The sequence below is a fragment of the Salvelinus fontinalis genome, unplaced genomic scaffold (assembly GCF_029448725.1).
Source record: "Salvelinus fontinalis isolate EN_2023a unplaced genomic scaffold, ASM2944872v1 scaffold_1087, whole genome shotgun sequence".
Taxonomy (NCBI): Eukaryota; Metazoa; Chordata; class Actinopteri; order Salmoniformes; family Salmonidae; genus Salvelinus; species Salvelinus fontinalis.
In genome coordinates, this window is record NW_026601296.1 from 17,989 (window position 1) to 35,722 (window position 17,734).

Genomic DNA, 17,734 nt, shown 5'->3' on the forward strand with positions numbered 1-17,734 from the left:
GTTTTGTCACGCAAAGCCTTTTATCTGCAATGAGTATGTTTGATAGAAACATTTCTGGTGGGAAAATGCGTATATTGTTTTATGCAGATTTTAGAATATTCACATGAAATCTGTCGCAAATTGCATGGAAACTTAGCTACTAAGGTGGATATTGATCCAACACCTGCCACGTATTCAAACCAGCCCACTGGGCACAGACGTCAGTTCAACATCTAGTTTCTATTTACATTTCTTTGAGTCGTCAACTAAAGTGAATTCAACACAAAATGTCACCTGTCATTGGATTTAGGTTGCCAGTTGGATGAAAAATAACTAAAAATAACTGATGTTGATGGCTTTTTACAAATCCAATCAGTTTTCTACATCTATCATCATCACATGGATTTGTTTTGTTGAAAGTACGTGGAAACAACGTTTATTCAACCAGTGGAAGGCTTGTAATTGCCCCCAGAAAAGTTGAACGAGGATCTCTTCATTGAGACAATGATAAACAGCAATCCGTGGGTGAGTTGTGGTGGATATTATAAAATAAGGATCTGCTGGTGTCCAAGTCAAACCAAGATTCTTTATTTCTGAGCTCAGAGAGAATAACAGAGTTACACAGCACAGTGTAGACAGTCTGAATTCCTGAAGCATTGGGTGATGAGCACATATCTTTATAGTTTCCTGTTCCTGGGCGGGACTTTATTCATACAAGGACGCAGGTGCAGCTGGTTTGCAACACATAATGATGGTCCCAAGAACAGGAGATTATAATAGGACAGTTTCACAAGGTTAGTCACATAATCAGTTATGTGGACACACATACAATTAACATTTTCTGTTACAGTCTGAATATTTGAATTTCATTAAATCATCAGTGGGCCAACAATGCAAATGTAAACAATGGAACAAATGCATCACATCCAAATATCACTTGTATTATCTGTAGTGCTGGAGGAATGACACACCCAGATAAACACACACAAAGAGTTTTAAAAAGGACCATTTAAACACATGGAATCTGATCTACTTTATATTCAAACTGACATACTCTATATTAAATTCATGTTTTCTAATAAAAACAAACAAATATATGTTTGAGTATACCTTTTACCATTTAATTTCATACGGTAAAAACAAGTAAACACATTATCAGTCAACAATATAAGACAATGGGAGCACTGTGTATGTTCTCTGATGAATTTTAAGTCAATGAGATGTGAAATATCAATATACAAGTAATTCTTCTCTTCTGTGTGGATTCTCTCATGACGTTCAAGTGACTGTGATGAGTATTATGTTTTCCCAGTCTGAGCAATTTCTAAGCCTTCTCCTCTGTGTGTAGTCTCATGTGTTCTTTCAGGCTTCCTAAATGGGCAAAAACGTTGCACCCTGGGAGGAGTGGTAAGGCTTCTCCCCTCTGTGTATTTTCTCATGTTGGTTCAGGTTGCTTTTCTGGTTAAAACTCTTTCCACAGATGGAGCAGTGGTAAGGCTTCTCCCCTGTGTGTATTCTCTCATGCTGTTTCTTCTCCCCTGTGTGTATTCTCTCGTGAGCTTTGAGTTTTTCTAAACCAGTAAAACTCTTTCCACACTAAGAGCAGTGGTAAGGCTTCTCCCCTGTGTGTATTCTCTCATGTTCTTTCAGCTCCCCTAAACGGCTGACACACTTTCCACACTGGGAGCAGTGGTAAGGCTTCTCCCCTGTGTGTATTCTCTCGTGTTGTTTCAGCTCCCCTGACTGGCAGAAACACTTTCCACACTGGGAGCAGTGGTAAGGCTTCTCCCCTGTGTGTATTCTCTCGTGTTGGGTCAGGCTTCCTTTCTGGCTGAAACACTTTCCACACTGGGAGCAGTGGTAAGGCTTCTCCCCTGTGTGTATTCTCTCATGTTCTTTCAGCTCCCCTGAACGGCTGAAACACTTTCCACACTGGGAGCAGTGGTAAGGCTTCTCCCCTGTGTGTATTCTCTCGTGTTGTTTCAGATGACAAGGCCGTTTGAAACACTTTCCACACTGGGAGCAGTGGTAAGGCTTCTCCCCTGTGTGTATTCTCTCATGTCGTTTCAGCTCCCCTGACCGATTGAAAACCTGTCCACACTGGGAGCAGTGGTAAGGCTTCTCCCCTGTGTGTATTCTCTCATGTTGGTTCAGGTTTCCTTTCTGGTTGAAACACTTTCCACACTGGGAGCAGTGGTAAGGCTTCTCCCCTGTGTGTATTCTCTCATGTCGTTTCAGCTCCCCTGACTGCTTGAAAACCTGTCCACACTGGGAGCAGTGGTAAGGCTTCTCCCCTGTGTGTATTCTCTCGTGAGCTTTAAGGGTTCCTAAAAGCTTAAAACTCTTTCCACACTGGGAGCAGTGGTAAGGCTTCTCCCTTGTGTGTATTTTCTCGTGTTGTTTCAGGTTCCATAACCGGTTACAACCCTTTCTACAGTGGGAGCAGTGGTGTCGTCTTGCTGGTTCGGACGTCCCTGGCTCTGGTTCCTCTGAGTCTGGTCTTTCTCCTGCCAAAGACACTGTGTTATTTTTAAATAGAGACCCGAATGAAACCTCCACATGATTAAACAACCTTGCTACGAGGGTAAATCCTAAATCACATCTCTCAATAACCTGAGGCCAGTTTTAACAATTATAGTGTGATTTTAAAACAAATGTAGAGCTTCCTGGCAATTACTGCTATGTTTACATTACTTATTTTATTCATCCTGTTTTACAAGTCAGAACACAAACTAGACAGTTCCAGGACACTGAAGACACAGACGTCGATAGATTCCAATCAAGCAGGTGGTTCTAAATATATAATTTTCATAGCTGTATGATACAGAATGTGACCTACACACTTCCTTAAACATAAAAAAACTAAAGAAGTAATTTTGTGTGGAAGTCCAAAACTTGTTTTTACGTCGAAAATACAAAGCACAAGATACAAAGCACTTGAACTTTGTGAAGCGTTTATTTGGGCTGCAATTTCTAAGGCTGGTAACTCTAATGAACTTATGCATCAGAAGTAACTCTGGGCTTTCCATTCCTGTGATGGTCCTTAAAGTAATGATGGACTCTGGTTTCTCTTTGCTTATTTGAGCTGTTCTTGACATAATATGGACTTCGTCTTTTACCCAATAGGGCTATCTTCTGTATACCACCCCTACCTTGTCACAACACAACTGATTGGCTCAAACACATTAAAACCTGTTATGGCTAGGGGTTCCGCTAGCGGAACGTTTCGACAACATCCGGTGAAATTGCAGTGTTTTTTTTAATTTATTTTTATTTTTTTAATTATATATATATTTTTTTATCCCATTTTCTCCCAATTTTCGTGGTATCCAATCGCTAGCAATTACTACCTTGTCTCATCGCTACAACTCCCGTACGGGCTCGGGAGAGACGAAGGTCGAAAGCCATGCGTCCTCCGAAGCACAACCCAACCAGCCGAACTGCTTCTTAACACAGCGCGCCTCCAACCCGGAAGCCAGCCGCACCAATGTGTCGGAGGAAACACCGTGTACCTGGCCCCCTTGGCTGGCTCGCACTGCGCCCGGCCCGCCACAGGAGTCGCTGGAGCGCGATGAGACAAGGATATCCCTACCGGCCAAACCCTCCCTACCCCGGACGACGCTATGCCAATTGTGCGTCGCCCCACGGACCTCCCGGTCGCGGCCGGCTGCGACAGAGCCTGGGCGCGAACCCAGAGACTCTGGTGGCGCAGTTAGCACTGCGATGCAGTGCCCTAGACCACTGCGCCACCCGGGAGGCCCAAATTGCAGTGTTTTATTCACAAGTGCAATACACCAAATTAAAGCTTAACTTCTTGTTAATCTAGCCACCGTGTCAGATTTCAAAAAGGCTTTACGGCAAAAGCAAACCATGCGATTATCTGAGGACAGCACCCCATCAAACAAACACATGACAATCATATTTCAACCCGCCAGGTGCGAGACAAAACTCAGAAATAACTATATAATTTGTGCCTTAGGTTTGAAGAGCTTCTTCTGTTGGCACTCCAATATGTCCCATAAACATTTACATTTAAGTCATTTAGCAGACGCTCTTATCCAGAGCGACTTACAAATTGGTGCATTCACCTTATGATATCCAGTGGAACAACCACTTTACAATAGTGCATCTAACTCTTTTAAGGGGGAGGGGGGGGTTAGAAGGATTACTTTATCCTATCCTAGGTATTCCTTAAAGAGGTGGGGTTTCAGGTGTCTCCGGAAGGTGGTGATTGACTCCGCTGACCTGGCGTCGTGAGGGAGTTTGTTCCACCATTGGGGTGCCAGAGCAGCGAACAGTTTTGACTGGGCTGAGCGGGAAGTGTACTTCCTCAGAGGTAGGGAGGCGAGCAGGCCAGAGGTGGATGAACGCAGTGCCCTTGTTTGGGTGTAGGGCCTGATCAGAGCCTGAAGGTATGGAGGTGCCGTTCCCCTCACAGCTCCGTAGGCAAGCACCATGGTCTTGTAGCGGATGCGAGCTTCAACTGGAAGCCAGTGGAGAGAGCGGAGGAGCGGGGTGACGTGAGAGAACTTGGGAAGGTTGAACACCAGACGGGCTGCGGCGTTCTGGATGAGTTGTAGGGGTTTAATGGCACAGGCAGGGAGCCCAGCCAACAGCGAGTTGCAGTAATCCAGACGGGAGATGACAAGTGCCTGGATTAGGACCTGCGCCGCTTCCTGTGTGAGGCAGGGTCGTACTCTGTGAATGTTGTAGAGCATGAACCTACAGGAACGGGCCACCGCCTTGATGTTAGTTGAGAACGACAGGGTGTTGTCCAGGATCACGCCAAGGTTCTTAGCACTCTGGGAGGAGGACACAATGGAGTTGTCAACCGTGATGGCGAGATCATGGAACGGGCAGTCCTTCCCCGGGAGGAAGAGCAGCTCCGTGTTGCCGAGGTTCAGCTTGAGGTGGTGATCCGTCATCCACACTGATATGTCTGCCAGACATGCAGAGATGCGATTCGCCACCTGGTTATCAGAAGGGGGAAAGGAGAAGATTAATTGTGTGTCGTCTGCATAGCAATGATAGGAGAGACCATGTGAGGATATGACAGAGCCAAGTGACTTGGTGTATAGCGAGAATAGGAGAGGGCCTAGAACAGAGCCCTGGGGGACACCAGTGGTGAGAGCACGTGGTGCGGAGACAGATTCTCGCCACGCCACCTGGTAGGAGCGACCTGTCAGGTAGGACGCAATCCAAGCGGGGGCCGCGCCGGAGATGCCCAACTCGGAGAGGGTGGAGAGGAGGATCTGATGGTTCACAGTATCAAAGGCAGTCGATAGGTCTAGAAGGATGAGAGCAGAGGAGAGAGAGTTAGCTTTAGCAGTGCGGAGCGCCTCCGTGACACAGAGAAGAGCAGTCTCAGTTGAATGACTAGTCTTGAAACCTGACTGATTTGGATCAAGAAGGTCATTCTGAGAGAGATAGCAGGAGAGCTGGCCAAGGACGGCATGTTCAAGAGTTTTGGAGAGAAAAGAAAGAAGGGATACTGGTCTGTAGTTGTTGACATCGGAGGGATCGAGTGTAGGTTTTTTCAGAAGGGGTGCAACTCTCGCTCTCTTGAAGACGGAAGGGACGTAGCCAGCGGTCAAGGATGAGTTGATGAGCGAGGTGAGGTAAGGGAGAAGGTCTCCGGAAATGGTCTGGAGAAGAGAGGAGGGGATAGGGTCAAGCGGGCAGGTTGTTGGGCGGCCGGCCGTCACAAGACGCAAGATTTCATCTGGAGAGAGAGGGGAGAAAGAGGTCAAAGCACAGGGTAAGGCAGTGTGAGCAGAACCAGCGGTGTCGTTTGACTTAGCAAACGAGGATCGGATGTCGTCGACCTTCTTTTCAAAATGGTTGACGAAGTCATCCGCAGAGAGGGAGGAGGGGGGAGGAGGATTCAGGAGGGAGGAGAAGGTGGCAAAGAGCTTCCTAGGGTTAGAGGCAGATGCTTGGAATTTAGAGTGGTAGAAAGTGGCTTTAGCAGCAGAGACAGAAGAGGAGAATGTAGAGAGGAGGGAGTGAAAGGATGCCAGGTCCACAGGGAGGCGAGGTTTTCCTCCATTTCCGCTCGGCTGCCCGGAGCCCTGTTCTGTGAGCTCGCAGTGAGTCGTCGAGCCACGGAGCAGGAGGGGAGGACCGAGCCGGCCTGGAGGATAGGGGACATAGAGAGTCAAAGGATGCAGAAAGGGAGGAGAGGAGGGTTGAGGAGGCAGAATCAGGAGATAGGTTGGAGAAGGTTTGGGCAGAGGGAAGAGATGATAGGATGGAAGAGGAGAGAGTAGCGGGGGAGAGAGAGCGAAGGTTGGGACGGCACGATACCATCCGAGTAGGGGCAGTGTGGGAAGTGTTGGATTAGAGCGAGAGGGAAAAGGATACAAGGTAGTGGTCGGAGACTTGGAGGGGAGTTGCAATCAGATTAGTGGAAGAACAGCATCTAGTAAAGATGAGGTCAAGCGTATTGCCTGCCTTGTGAGTAGGGGGGGGAAGGTGAGAGGGTGAGGTCAAAAGAGGAGAGGAGTGGAAAGAAGGAGGCAGAGAGGAATGAGTCAAAGGTAGACGTGGGGAGGTTAAAGTCACCCAGAACTGTGAGAGGTGAGCCATCCTCAGGAAAGGAACTTATCAGGGCGTCAAGCTCATTGATGAACTCTCCCAGGGAACCTGGAGGGCGATAAATGATAAGGATGTTAAGCTTGAAAGGGCTGGTAACTGTGACAGCATGGAATTCAAAGGAGGCGATAGACAGATGGGTCAGGGGAGAAAGAGAGAATGTCCACTTGGGAGAGATGAGGATCCCAGTGCCACCACCCCGCTGACCAGAAGCTCTCGGGGTGTGCGAGAACACGTGGGCAGACGAGGAGAGAGCAGTAGGAGTAGCAGTGTTATCACATCACAAATGGTCCTTTTGTTCAATTAATTCCGTCGTTATATCTCCAAAATGTCCATTTATTTGGTGCGTTTGATTAAAAAAAACACTGGTTCCAACTCACCCAGCATGACTACAAATATCTAATAAGTTAAGTTACCTGTAAACGCTGTCCAAACATTTCAAACAACTTTCCTAATCCAACTTTAGGTATTTTAAAATGTAAATAATCGAGAAAATTTAAGACGGGATAAACTGTGTTCAATACAGGATAAAAACAACGTGAAGCGTGTGACCTGGAGCGCGGATCAAAACATTAGAGAGCACTAGGCTGGACCCTCGTTCTGAATAGCCGTACTTATTCATTTCTCTAAAGAAAAACATCAACCAATTTCTAAAGACTGTTGACATCTAGTGGAAGCAATAGGAACTGCAACCAAGTGCCACAGAAAAGTGCCACACAAAGCCATTTGAAAACAGAGTCACCTCAACAACAAAAAATTCCTCCTGGATGGTTTGTCCTCGGGGTTTCACCTGCCAAATAAGTTCTGTTATACTCACAGACATTATTTTAACAGTTTTAGAAGCTTTTGAGTGTCTTCTATCCAAATCTACCAATTATATGCATATCCTAGCTTCTGGGCCTGAGTAGCAGGCAGTTTACTTTGGGCATGCTTTTCATCCGGACGTGAAAATACTGCCCCCTATCCCAAACAGGTTAAGGAAAGAAATTCCACAACTTAACTTCTAAAAAGGCACACATGTTAAATGAAATGCATTTCAGGTGACTACCTCATGATGCTACAGTCCTCCTTTAAGACTCCATGCTACAGTCCTCCTTTAACCTGTCTCGCCCCCCCGTTCCGCTAGCGGAACTCCTCCCACATTCCACTTAAAAGGCAGAGCGCGAAATTATTATTATTATTATTTTTTTATATTTAACTTTCACACATTAACAAGTCCAATACAGCTAATGAAAGATACACATCTTGTGAATCCAGCCAACATGTCTGATTTTTTAAATGTTTTACAGGGAAAACACAATATATATTTATGTTAGCTCACCAACAAATAGAAAAAAGCACAGACATTTTTCACAGCACAGGTAGCAAAATCAAAATCAACCAAAATAACCTAGAACAAACCAAAGAAACCAAGAAACAACTTAATCAGATGACAGTCTTATAACATGTTATACAATAAATCTATGTTTTGTTCGAAAAATGTGCATATTTCAGGTATAAATCATAGTTTACATTGCGGCTACAATCAGAAATTGCACCGAAAGCAGCCAGAATAATTACAGACACCAACGTGACATACTGAAATACTCATCATAAAACATTTCTGAAAAATACATGGTGTATACCAAATTAAAGACAAAGATCTTGTGAATACAGCCAATATTTCAGATTTTCTAAGTGTTTTACAGCGAAAACACAATATAGCATTATATTAGCTTACTACAATAGCCTACCACACTACCGCATTCATTCATCAAGGCACGTTAGCGATAGCAATAGGCACGTTAGCGTTAGCGAATAAACCAGCAAAAGATATTAAATTTCACTAACCTTCATAAACCTTCCTCAGATGACAGTCCTGTAACATCAGGTTATACATACACTTATGTTTTGTTCGAAAATGTGCATATTTAGAGCTGAAATACGTGGTTATACAACGTAGCATAACGTAGCATAATGTGCTAACGTAGCATCTTTTTCCCAGAATGTGCAGATATTTCTATTGGACTCTCACCTATTCGGACCAAATAGCTATTCATAAACATTACAAAATAATGCATGTTGTATAAGAAACGATAGATCCATTAGTTCTTAATGCAATCACAGTGTTAGAATTCTAAAAATATCTTCATTACGACATAAGACTTAGTTATGGTAAGGGAATAACCAAAACCTGAGCGCAAAACTACTAGTACACAGTTCGACAGATATATGAAATAGCATCACAAAATGGTTCCTACTTTTGCTGATCTTCTATCAGAATGTTGTATAAGGGGTCCTTTGTCCAGAACGCCATTGTTTTGGATTCAGAACGTTCTTTTTCCCTCTTGAATTAGCAAGCACACTGGCCATGCAGCGCTAAGCTCTCCAACGTCAACAAAGTCTAACACAACACGCCGAACGTCCCGAATAAAGTTAAATAATCTAATGAAACTATATTGAAAAAACATACTTTAGGATGATATTGTAACATGTATCAAATAAATTCAAAGCCGGAGCTCATATTCGACCATAACGACACGTTTCCAGTAGGCAATAACAGGTCCCCCCCACGCGCCTTGCAGACAACAGAAAATGGGTGACACGTTGTTGATGGTTTATTCAACCTCAGACAGAGATAATCAACTCATTTTTCCTCTCACTTCCTCTTGACATCCGGGTGAAGGCGTATGACGTGCACGTATAGTCATACGTATCATGCCCATTTATAGGCAGTCACTTGAATAGAAGATAGATTTCAGACTTTCCACTTCCTTGTCACAAAGTGTGCTGCCAAAAGAGTTCTGTTTTACCCACAGACAAAATTCAAACGGTTTTAGAAACTAGAGAGTGTTTTCTATCCAATAGTAATAATAATATGCATATTGTACGAGCAAGAATTGAGTATGAGGCCGTTTAAAATGGATACGATTTTCCCCAAAAGTGAAAACAGCACCCCCTGTCCTTAAGTTAAGACTCCATAATGTTTCATCATTAGATGCTACAGTCCTCCTATAAGACTCCATCATGTTTAGAATGTGTCTGGAAGCGCTACTCTATCTATTCTACTCTCATCCTTTCGGTTTTAATCATATTTATAATGTTATAATAGGTAATAACTAACTTTAATAACTAGGGTTAATACCTGCCTGGCGCCCCAACAAAATATTTATCTTTACGCCCCTCTAACAAACAGAATTAGCATAGTAGAACATGTAACTTAAGGTCATCTGACATATTTAGGACTAACTAATTCTTTGCCACCCATTCTGAAACTAACTGCAGCTCTATGTTAAGTGTTGCAGTCATTTCAGTTGCTGTGGTAGCTGACGTGTACAGTGTTGAGTCATCCGCATACATAGACACACTGGCTTTACTCAAATGTCATTGGCATGTTGTTGGTAAAGATTGAAAAAAGTAGGTGCCAAACAGCTGCCCTGGGGAATTCCTGATTCTACCTTGATTTTGTTGTACAGGCTTCCATTAAAGAACACTGTTCTGTTAGACAGGTAGCTCTGGGGCGGCAAGTAGCCTAGTGATTAGAGCGGTAGGCCAGTAACCGAAACATTGCTGGATCGAATCCCCGAGCTGACAAGGTAAAACTCTGTCGTTCTGCCCCTGAACAAGGCAGTCCTAGGCCGTCATTGAAAAAAATTATTTGTTCTTAACTGACTTGCCTAGTTAAACAAAGTTTACATTTATTTAAATGCATTTATCCACAATATAGCAGGGGGTGTAAAGCCATACGTTTTTTTTCAGCAGCAAACTATGATCGATACTGTCAAAAACCGCACTGAAGTCTAACAAAACAGCCCCAACAATACTTTTATCATCAATTTCTCTCAGCCAATCAGTCATTTGTAAGTGCTGTGCTTGTTGAACGAACTTCCTTATAAGCTGAAAGTCTCAATTTGTTTACTGTAAAATAGCATTGTATCTGGCCAAACAAGATTTATTTTTTTAAATGTAAGTGTTGGTAACAGGTTGATTGGTCGGCTATTTAAGCCAGTAAAGGGAGCTTTACTATTCTTGGGTAGTGGAATGACTTTATCTTCCCTCCAAGCCTGAGGGAACACACTTTCTAGTAGGCTTAAATTGAAGATAATGCGAATAGAAGTGGCAATATCGGCCGCTATTATCCTCAATCATTTTCCATCCACGTTGTCAGACACCAGTGACACGTCATTGTTGATTTTTTTGCCCAAAATTTCATTGAAGATGCTCCAAAGATTTTTACTATCCTTCTTCATGTCATTTATCTGTTTCATAGTGTAGTTTCTTATTCTTTTTATTCAGTCAAATGATTTCTCAATTTGCAATACGTTTGCCAATCAGTTATACAGCCAGACCTATTTGCCATCTCTTTTGCCTCCCTCTTCATCATACCATTTTAAATTCCTCATCAATCCATGTGGATTTAACAGTTTTTACAGCCATCTGTGGATTAGATGAAGGAGGGGTTGAGGTCAAGACAGATTCTCATCAAGGAGATAAAGGTTTGGTATCCTGTTACCCTCTTTACTCTCTTCCTATGGAACCATAAGATGTAAGGATTGGAGAGAAGGAGGAGTGTCTTACGTGAGATATAACGTGGGGCAAAAAAGTATTTAGTCAGCCACCAATGAACCTTGTGAAGACTTACAGAAAACGTTTGACCTCTGTCATTGCCAACAAAGGGCATATAACAAAGTATTGAGATAAACTTTTGTTACTGACCAAATACTTATTTTCCACCATAATTTGCAAATAAATTCATTAAAAATCCTACAATGTGATTTTCTGGATATTTTTTTTCTCATTTTGTCTGTCATAGTTGAAGTGTACCTATGATGAAAATTACAGACCTCTCTCATCTTTTTAAGTGGGAGAACTTGAACAATTGGTGGCTGACTAAATACATTTTTGCCCCACTGTATTTCTGGATGGAACAAATGTTGGGTTGTCTGAATTACAGCTGTACAAAACTTTTGGGAATAATTAAACTTGGTTAAAACTTCTCTAGTGTCCGTGAGTTATTTACTCTGAAAAATAAGAACCTATCAACATCAACACCATAGGAATCACTACAAACAATTGTATGACCTCTTATATAGAACAGTAGGCCCAGCCTTTTGGAACTGTGGTTTTCCTAGACATGGCTACTATATTGTGATCACAACATCCGATGAATCTGGCTACTGCTTTCAAACACATTTCTGCAGCATTAGTAAAGATATGATCAAAATATGTTGATGATTTCATTCCTCTACTGTTTGTAACTACCCTGGTAGGTTGATTGATAACCTGAACAAGGTTGCAGGCACTGGTTATAGTTCAAAGCTTTCTCTTGAGTGGGCAGCCTGAGCACAGCTTTCCTCCAGTATTAGTTAATTAATTAACAGTGTCTGGAGTTTAGTTTGCCTGTTCTACAGTCTTGTAAAGATAGGGGGGTTGACTGGGACAGGCAATGTAACATCCATAATGTTTTAAGGAAAAGCTTTTTGTAAAACAAGCACCTTACATTGGATCCTCTTGAAACTTTCTCTCCAAAACGAACTTTCATCAAGGTTTTATATGGGCTATTGGTTTCTCTCTTTTCATTGGCAGAATCTTTTTTCAGTGTTATGATATTCATAACATCCATATCCACCAGTCTATCTTCCTGTCAACTAACAGAACTCTGCTGGTTGTCCTGGTAACAGATACCAGTCAATCTTCCTGTCAACTAACAGAACTCTGCTTGTTGTCCTGGTAACAGATACCAGTGGGCAGATCTATTTATTTGTTCAAACTAAACTACAGCACTTACTTTGATGAGCCAAATCTGATCCTTTCTTCTTTTCTCCTCCTCTCACAGTTCCACTCAGCCCCGTTGTTTTCCTGCAGTCCACCAGCAGCACAGACAACCTCTTCATACCCAGCAGTGAGGCGCTACCGGTAGAGGAACCACACAGGGACTTCGGGAGGGAGGAAGGGCTAGCGTTGTCCTTGTAACCAAAAAGAGGGGACACAGACACATATCATTATAGGTGCTGATGCCACTGTTGTCATGAAGTGTCTTTACAGAAACCCAGCCCAGACCCCGATAGAGCAGGCTGTATGCTAGACCAGACCAAGCTGTACCATCTGGTGTTCTGATCTGGAAAGACTCTTCTCTGACTCGTCAGCATCAGGATGTTGTTGAGGCTCCCCAGAGGATCCACAATAGTCATGTCTCTCTCCTGTGTTAACGAGGACATCAAACAGATCGTAAACTTATGACCATCTATTGCAGTCTTAGAGTCTTACAAGAGGCATGCATATGTCTAAAATGGCCACTTTCATCACGATTTCCTAAAATGTTGTTTGTGGTGCAAATGTAAAAGGGTCGTTCCACAAAATGGGTGACTTTTGCGTCCCTTTGATATTTTAAGTAGAAAATATGCACCAATATTGAATTTTAAAAGCCTGTTATATTAGATGAGGGGAACTTTAATATAGACCACATGGAGAATTCAATACATCTAATTGAAAAGTCCCAACAAAAAATGTACCAATGGCAGATCGAACCTTTAACAATTTATACAGTACTGAACAACATATTAAAATATAGAACTTCAGTAGAACGCCCCCACAGTTCAACAACTGCATAGTTTGTGTCCCTGTTTTTAAGACAATACTCACTGGTGATAATCGGATCTTCTGTCTCCTGCTCTTTCACTCCCAAAACGTCTTCCTCCTTCACCTTTATTGAGATCGCATCCTCTTCCTCTCTAAAAGGTTCTTTCTCTTCTTTCACTATAACAGCCTCCTCTTCCTGCTTTTTCATTCTGAAAGATTCTTTCTCCATACAGCAGACCCCCTCTTCATTAGCAAGGGAGGAGTAGTTTGGTGTGCTCATGGTCAGGGATGTTAGCTAGCTAGCTAGCATTAGCGACTAGCCTAGTGCTAGGCTCAGTATCAATCTTTAACAAGTTTGCAAATTGAACAAGCAAATTAGGTTAAAGTTAAGCAGTTGATACGTCAACCGAAATTTGTTTAAAACACTGAGATTAGCTAATGTACACAAACATGGTCTAAAACGTAAACCTTTCATTTCATTTTAGCTAATTTACATTAACATGGTCTAAAGCACAGGTGTCAAACTCATTCCACGGGGGGCCGAGTGTCCGCGGGTTTTCGCTCCTCCCTTGTACTTGATTGATGAATTAACATCGCTAATTAGTTAGGAACTCCCCACACCTGGTTGTCTAGTGCTTTATTGAAAGGAAAAACCAAAAACCTGCAGACACTAGGCCCTCCGTGGAATGAGTTTGACACCCCTGGTCTAAAGCGTCAATCTTTCTGTTTTATGTTGGCTAGCAAGCTACCGAGGTGGTTGAAAGAGTATCCGCGTTGTTGTTGGTGAAGAAGCGTCCCGTCCAGTAAATTATACGTCATGCAAGAATCATCACCTGAAAGACGCCCATCACCACCTCTTGACTGGAGTGGGTAACGCAGTTTGGAAACAATAGTTACTACACTTTTTGTATTGGAAAGAACGTCATAATAATTTAACAATAAGCTGATATATTTTCTCTTCCAAATAATACGTTCCTGTACACAGACGTAGAAGCTCAATATGAATATGTAGATGATTAATAAATACTTATATGAATAGGTAATGTGTTAATACACATTTTCTCTGTTTATATTTCACATTCGTTTTTATCTAGATGTGACCATACTATTCCCTTAAAGCCACGCTCTATAAGATACAAATCATCCTGTAAACAACAGAGCAAATGCATCACATGCAAATAGCACTTGATTATCTGTAGTGCTATACATTGAGTATACAAAACATTAAGAACACCTGCTCCTTCCATGACTTAGACTGACCAGGTGAATCCAGGCTAAAGCTATGATCCCTTACTGATGTCACTAGTTTAATTCACTTCAATCTGTGTAGATGAAGGGGGGAAACAGATTAAATAAGGATTTTTAAGCCTTGAGACATGATACATGGATTGTGCATGTGTGCCATTTAGAGAGTGAATGTGGAAGACAAAATATTTAAGTGTCTTTGAACGGGGTATTGTAGTAGGTGCCAAGCGCATCGGTTTGTGTCAAGAACTGCAACGCTGCTGGGTTTTTCAGCTCAACAGTTTCCCATGTTTACCAAGAATGGTCCACCACCCAAACAGTGGTGGTCAGTGCCGTTTAAGATGAGGCAGGACGATTGGTTTTTTCATGAGCATGGCCTTAATTCTATTACAGCATATTGGATGACTGTCATTCATATTTCACTCACCCTGTTCAATGTAACAGCAATAGGTTTAGGCTACTACATGATACTAACATTTCCCCTATACCCATCATGAGGTAGCAACCTAGCCTATGAATGAAAGTTTAGAATGTAGGTTCACACAGGTCGAGAGAAACACTTGAGGTGACAGACAGTGACACATGGACAGACAGTGACACATTCAATATCGCCTTGCACACTCTCGCCGGCATCTAGCTGAAATAGAGATATTACTGGACAAATTCAGGTATGTTTATCCATGTTTAAGAAACATTTGTCAACAGAATCGGCGGAATGAATACACCCCTGATCATGCATAAACACAGTTCACTTTCATAACAGCCACATTGTATTCCTTCTCTCCTCCTCTCACCTTTTCCCTTTGCTTCTGGACTTCAATGCACAACACATCAGCTGTATGTGACCAGGCGAAAAAACCTTTCCAAGTCAAACCATACCATAACTGCTACACACAGCCTACATCGATGTCACCATATTAGCTAAAGTAATGTCATAGTCAACATAGCTAATAGAACTAACGCGTTAGTAAACCTGCTACAATCATGCAGTAACATTACAGTGTACAGTCAGTAAGCAGTTTAGCACTTACATTGGCGGGTCCCAGTGGCAATAAATTAGTAAAACCAAAAGCTTACCTTGACTTGGAAGAGTTCCAGTGTTGTGTTGGATAGTCATAGCCAGCTAGCTAACATAGCATCCCTTTGTTTGACCCAAGTGTTTGAGTAGGCTAAACTGTAGTAGACCTTACCGTGAAATGCTGAATACAACCTTACTGTGAAATGCTTACTTACAAGCCCGTAACCAACAATGCAGATTTAAGAAAAATAAGAGTTAAGAAAATATTTAGTAATAAAACCAAAGAAAAAAAGTAACACAATAAAGAATACAGGAGGTACCTGTACAGAGTCAATGTGGAGGCTATAAACAGGGGGTACCAGTACAGAGTTAATGTGGAGGCTATATACAGGGGGTAGCGGTACAGAGTCAATGTGGAGGCTATATACAGGGGGTAGCGGTACAGAGTTAATGTGGAGGCTATATACATGGGGTACCGGTACAGAGTCAATGTGGAGACTATATACAGGGGGTACTGGTACAGAGTCAATGTGGAGGCTATATACAGGGGGTACCAGTACAGAGTCAATGTGGAGACTATATACAGGGGTACCAGTACAGAGTCAATGTGGAGGCTATATACAGGGGGTACCAGTACAGAGTCAATGTGGAGGCTATATACAGGGGGTACCAGTACAGAGTCAATGTGGAGGCTATATACAGGGGATAACGGTACAGAGACAATGTGGAGGCTATATACAGGGGGTACAGGTACAGAGTCAATGTGGAGGCTAAATACAGAGGGTACCAGTACAGAGTCAACGTGGAGGCTATATACAGGGGGTACCGGTACAGAGTCAATGTAGAGGCTATATACAGGGGGTACCAGTACAGAGTCAATGTGGAGGCTATATACAGGGGGTACTGGTACAGAGTCAATGTGGAGGCTATATACAGGAGGTACCGGTACAGAGTCAATGTGGAGGCTATATACAGGGGGTACCAGTACAGAGTCAATGTGGAGGCTATATACAGGAGGTACCGGCACAGAGTCAATGTGGAGGCTATATACAGGGGGTACCAGTACAGAGTCAATGTGGAGGCTATATACAGGGGGTACCAGTACAGAGTTAATGTGGAGGCTATATACAGGGGGTACCAGTACAGAGTTAATGTGGAGGCTATATACAGGGGTACCAGTAATATACTGAGGTACAGCTTAGGAGCAGGTGTTGAAATAAAAAACATACAGCTTTATACAGTTTGATTTAATGAGGCTTAATGACCAAAAGCACAATTCTATTTTTGTAGAAAAACATGAGACAAGTGTACGAGCATATGTGTGTTCTCTCATGAACTTTAAGTAGCCTGTATTTGATGTGATATACTCCTTTCGAGACAGGATTGTGTCACGGCATAGATCTGGGGAAGTGGACCAAAACATTTCTGCAGCATTGAAGGTCCCAAAGAACACAGTGGCCGCAATCATTCTTAAATGGAAAGTTTGGAACCACCAAGACTCTTCCTATTGCTGGCCGCCCGGCCAAACTGAACAATTGGGGGAGAAGGGCCTTGGCCAGGGAGGTTACCAAGAACGCGATGGTCCCTCTGACAGGGCTCAAGAGTTCCTCTGTGGAGATTGGAGAACATTCCAGAAGGACAACCATCTCTGCACCACTCCACCAATTTGGCCTTTTTGGTAGAGTGGCCAGACGGAAGCCACTTCTCAGTAGCAGGGACTGGGAGACTAGTCAGGATCGAGGGAAAGATGAACAAAGCAAAGGACAGAGAGATAATTGATGAAAACCTGCTCAAGATTACTCAGGACCTCAGACTGGGGCAAAGGTTCACCTTCCAACAGGAAAACAACACAAGGCACACAGTAGAAAAACATAGAGGTGGATTTGGGAAAAGTCTCTTAATGTCCTTGAATGGCCCAGCCAGAACCCGGATTTGAACCCGATCGAACAACTCTGAAGAAATCCTGAAAATAGCTACGCAGCGACGCTCTCCATCCAACCTGACAGATCTTGAGAGGATCTGCAGAGAAGAATGGGAGAAACTCCACAAATACAGGTGTGCCAAGATTGTAGTGTCATACCCAAGGCGGCTTGAGGCTGTAATCGCTGCCAAAGGTGCTTCAACAAAGCACTGAGTAAAGGTTCTGAATACTTATTTAAATGTGATATTTCAGTTTTAATTTTAAAATGCATTTGCAAACATTTCTAAAATCCTGTATTTGCTTCGTCATTACAGAGTCACAATTGTTGTGCAGATTCATGAGGAACACCTCCCAATTTAATCAATTTTAGAATATTCCAGTAAATTCAGGAAGTAAACTGAAAATTCCAATTCTCTTCT

The 17,734-nt window shown here is 42.8% G+C and overlaps 1 pseudogene; it reads right to left on the reverse strand.

Annotated features, from left to right (window-relative positions):
* Nucleotides 1-551: 551 nt before the first annotated feature.
* Nucleotides 552-13,910, reverse strand: LOC129848658 (zinc finger protein ZFP2-like; annotated as a pseudogene).
* Nucleotides 13,911-17,734: the final 3,824 nt, after the last annotated feature.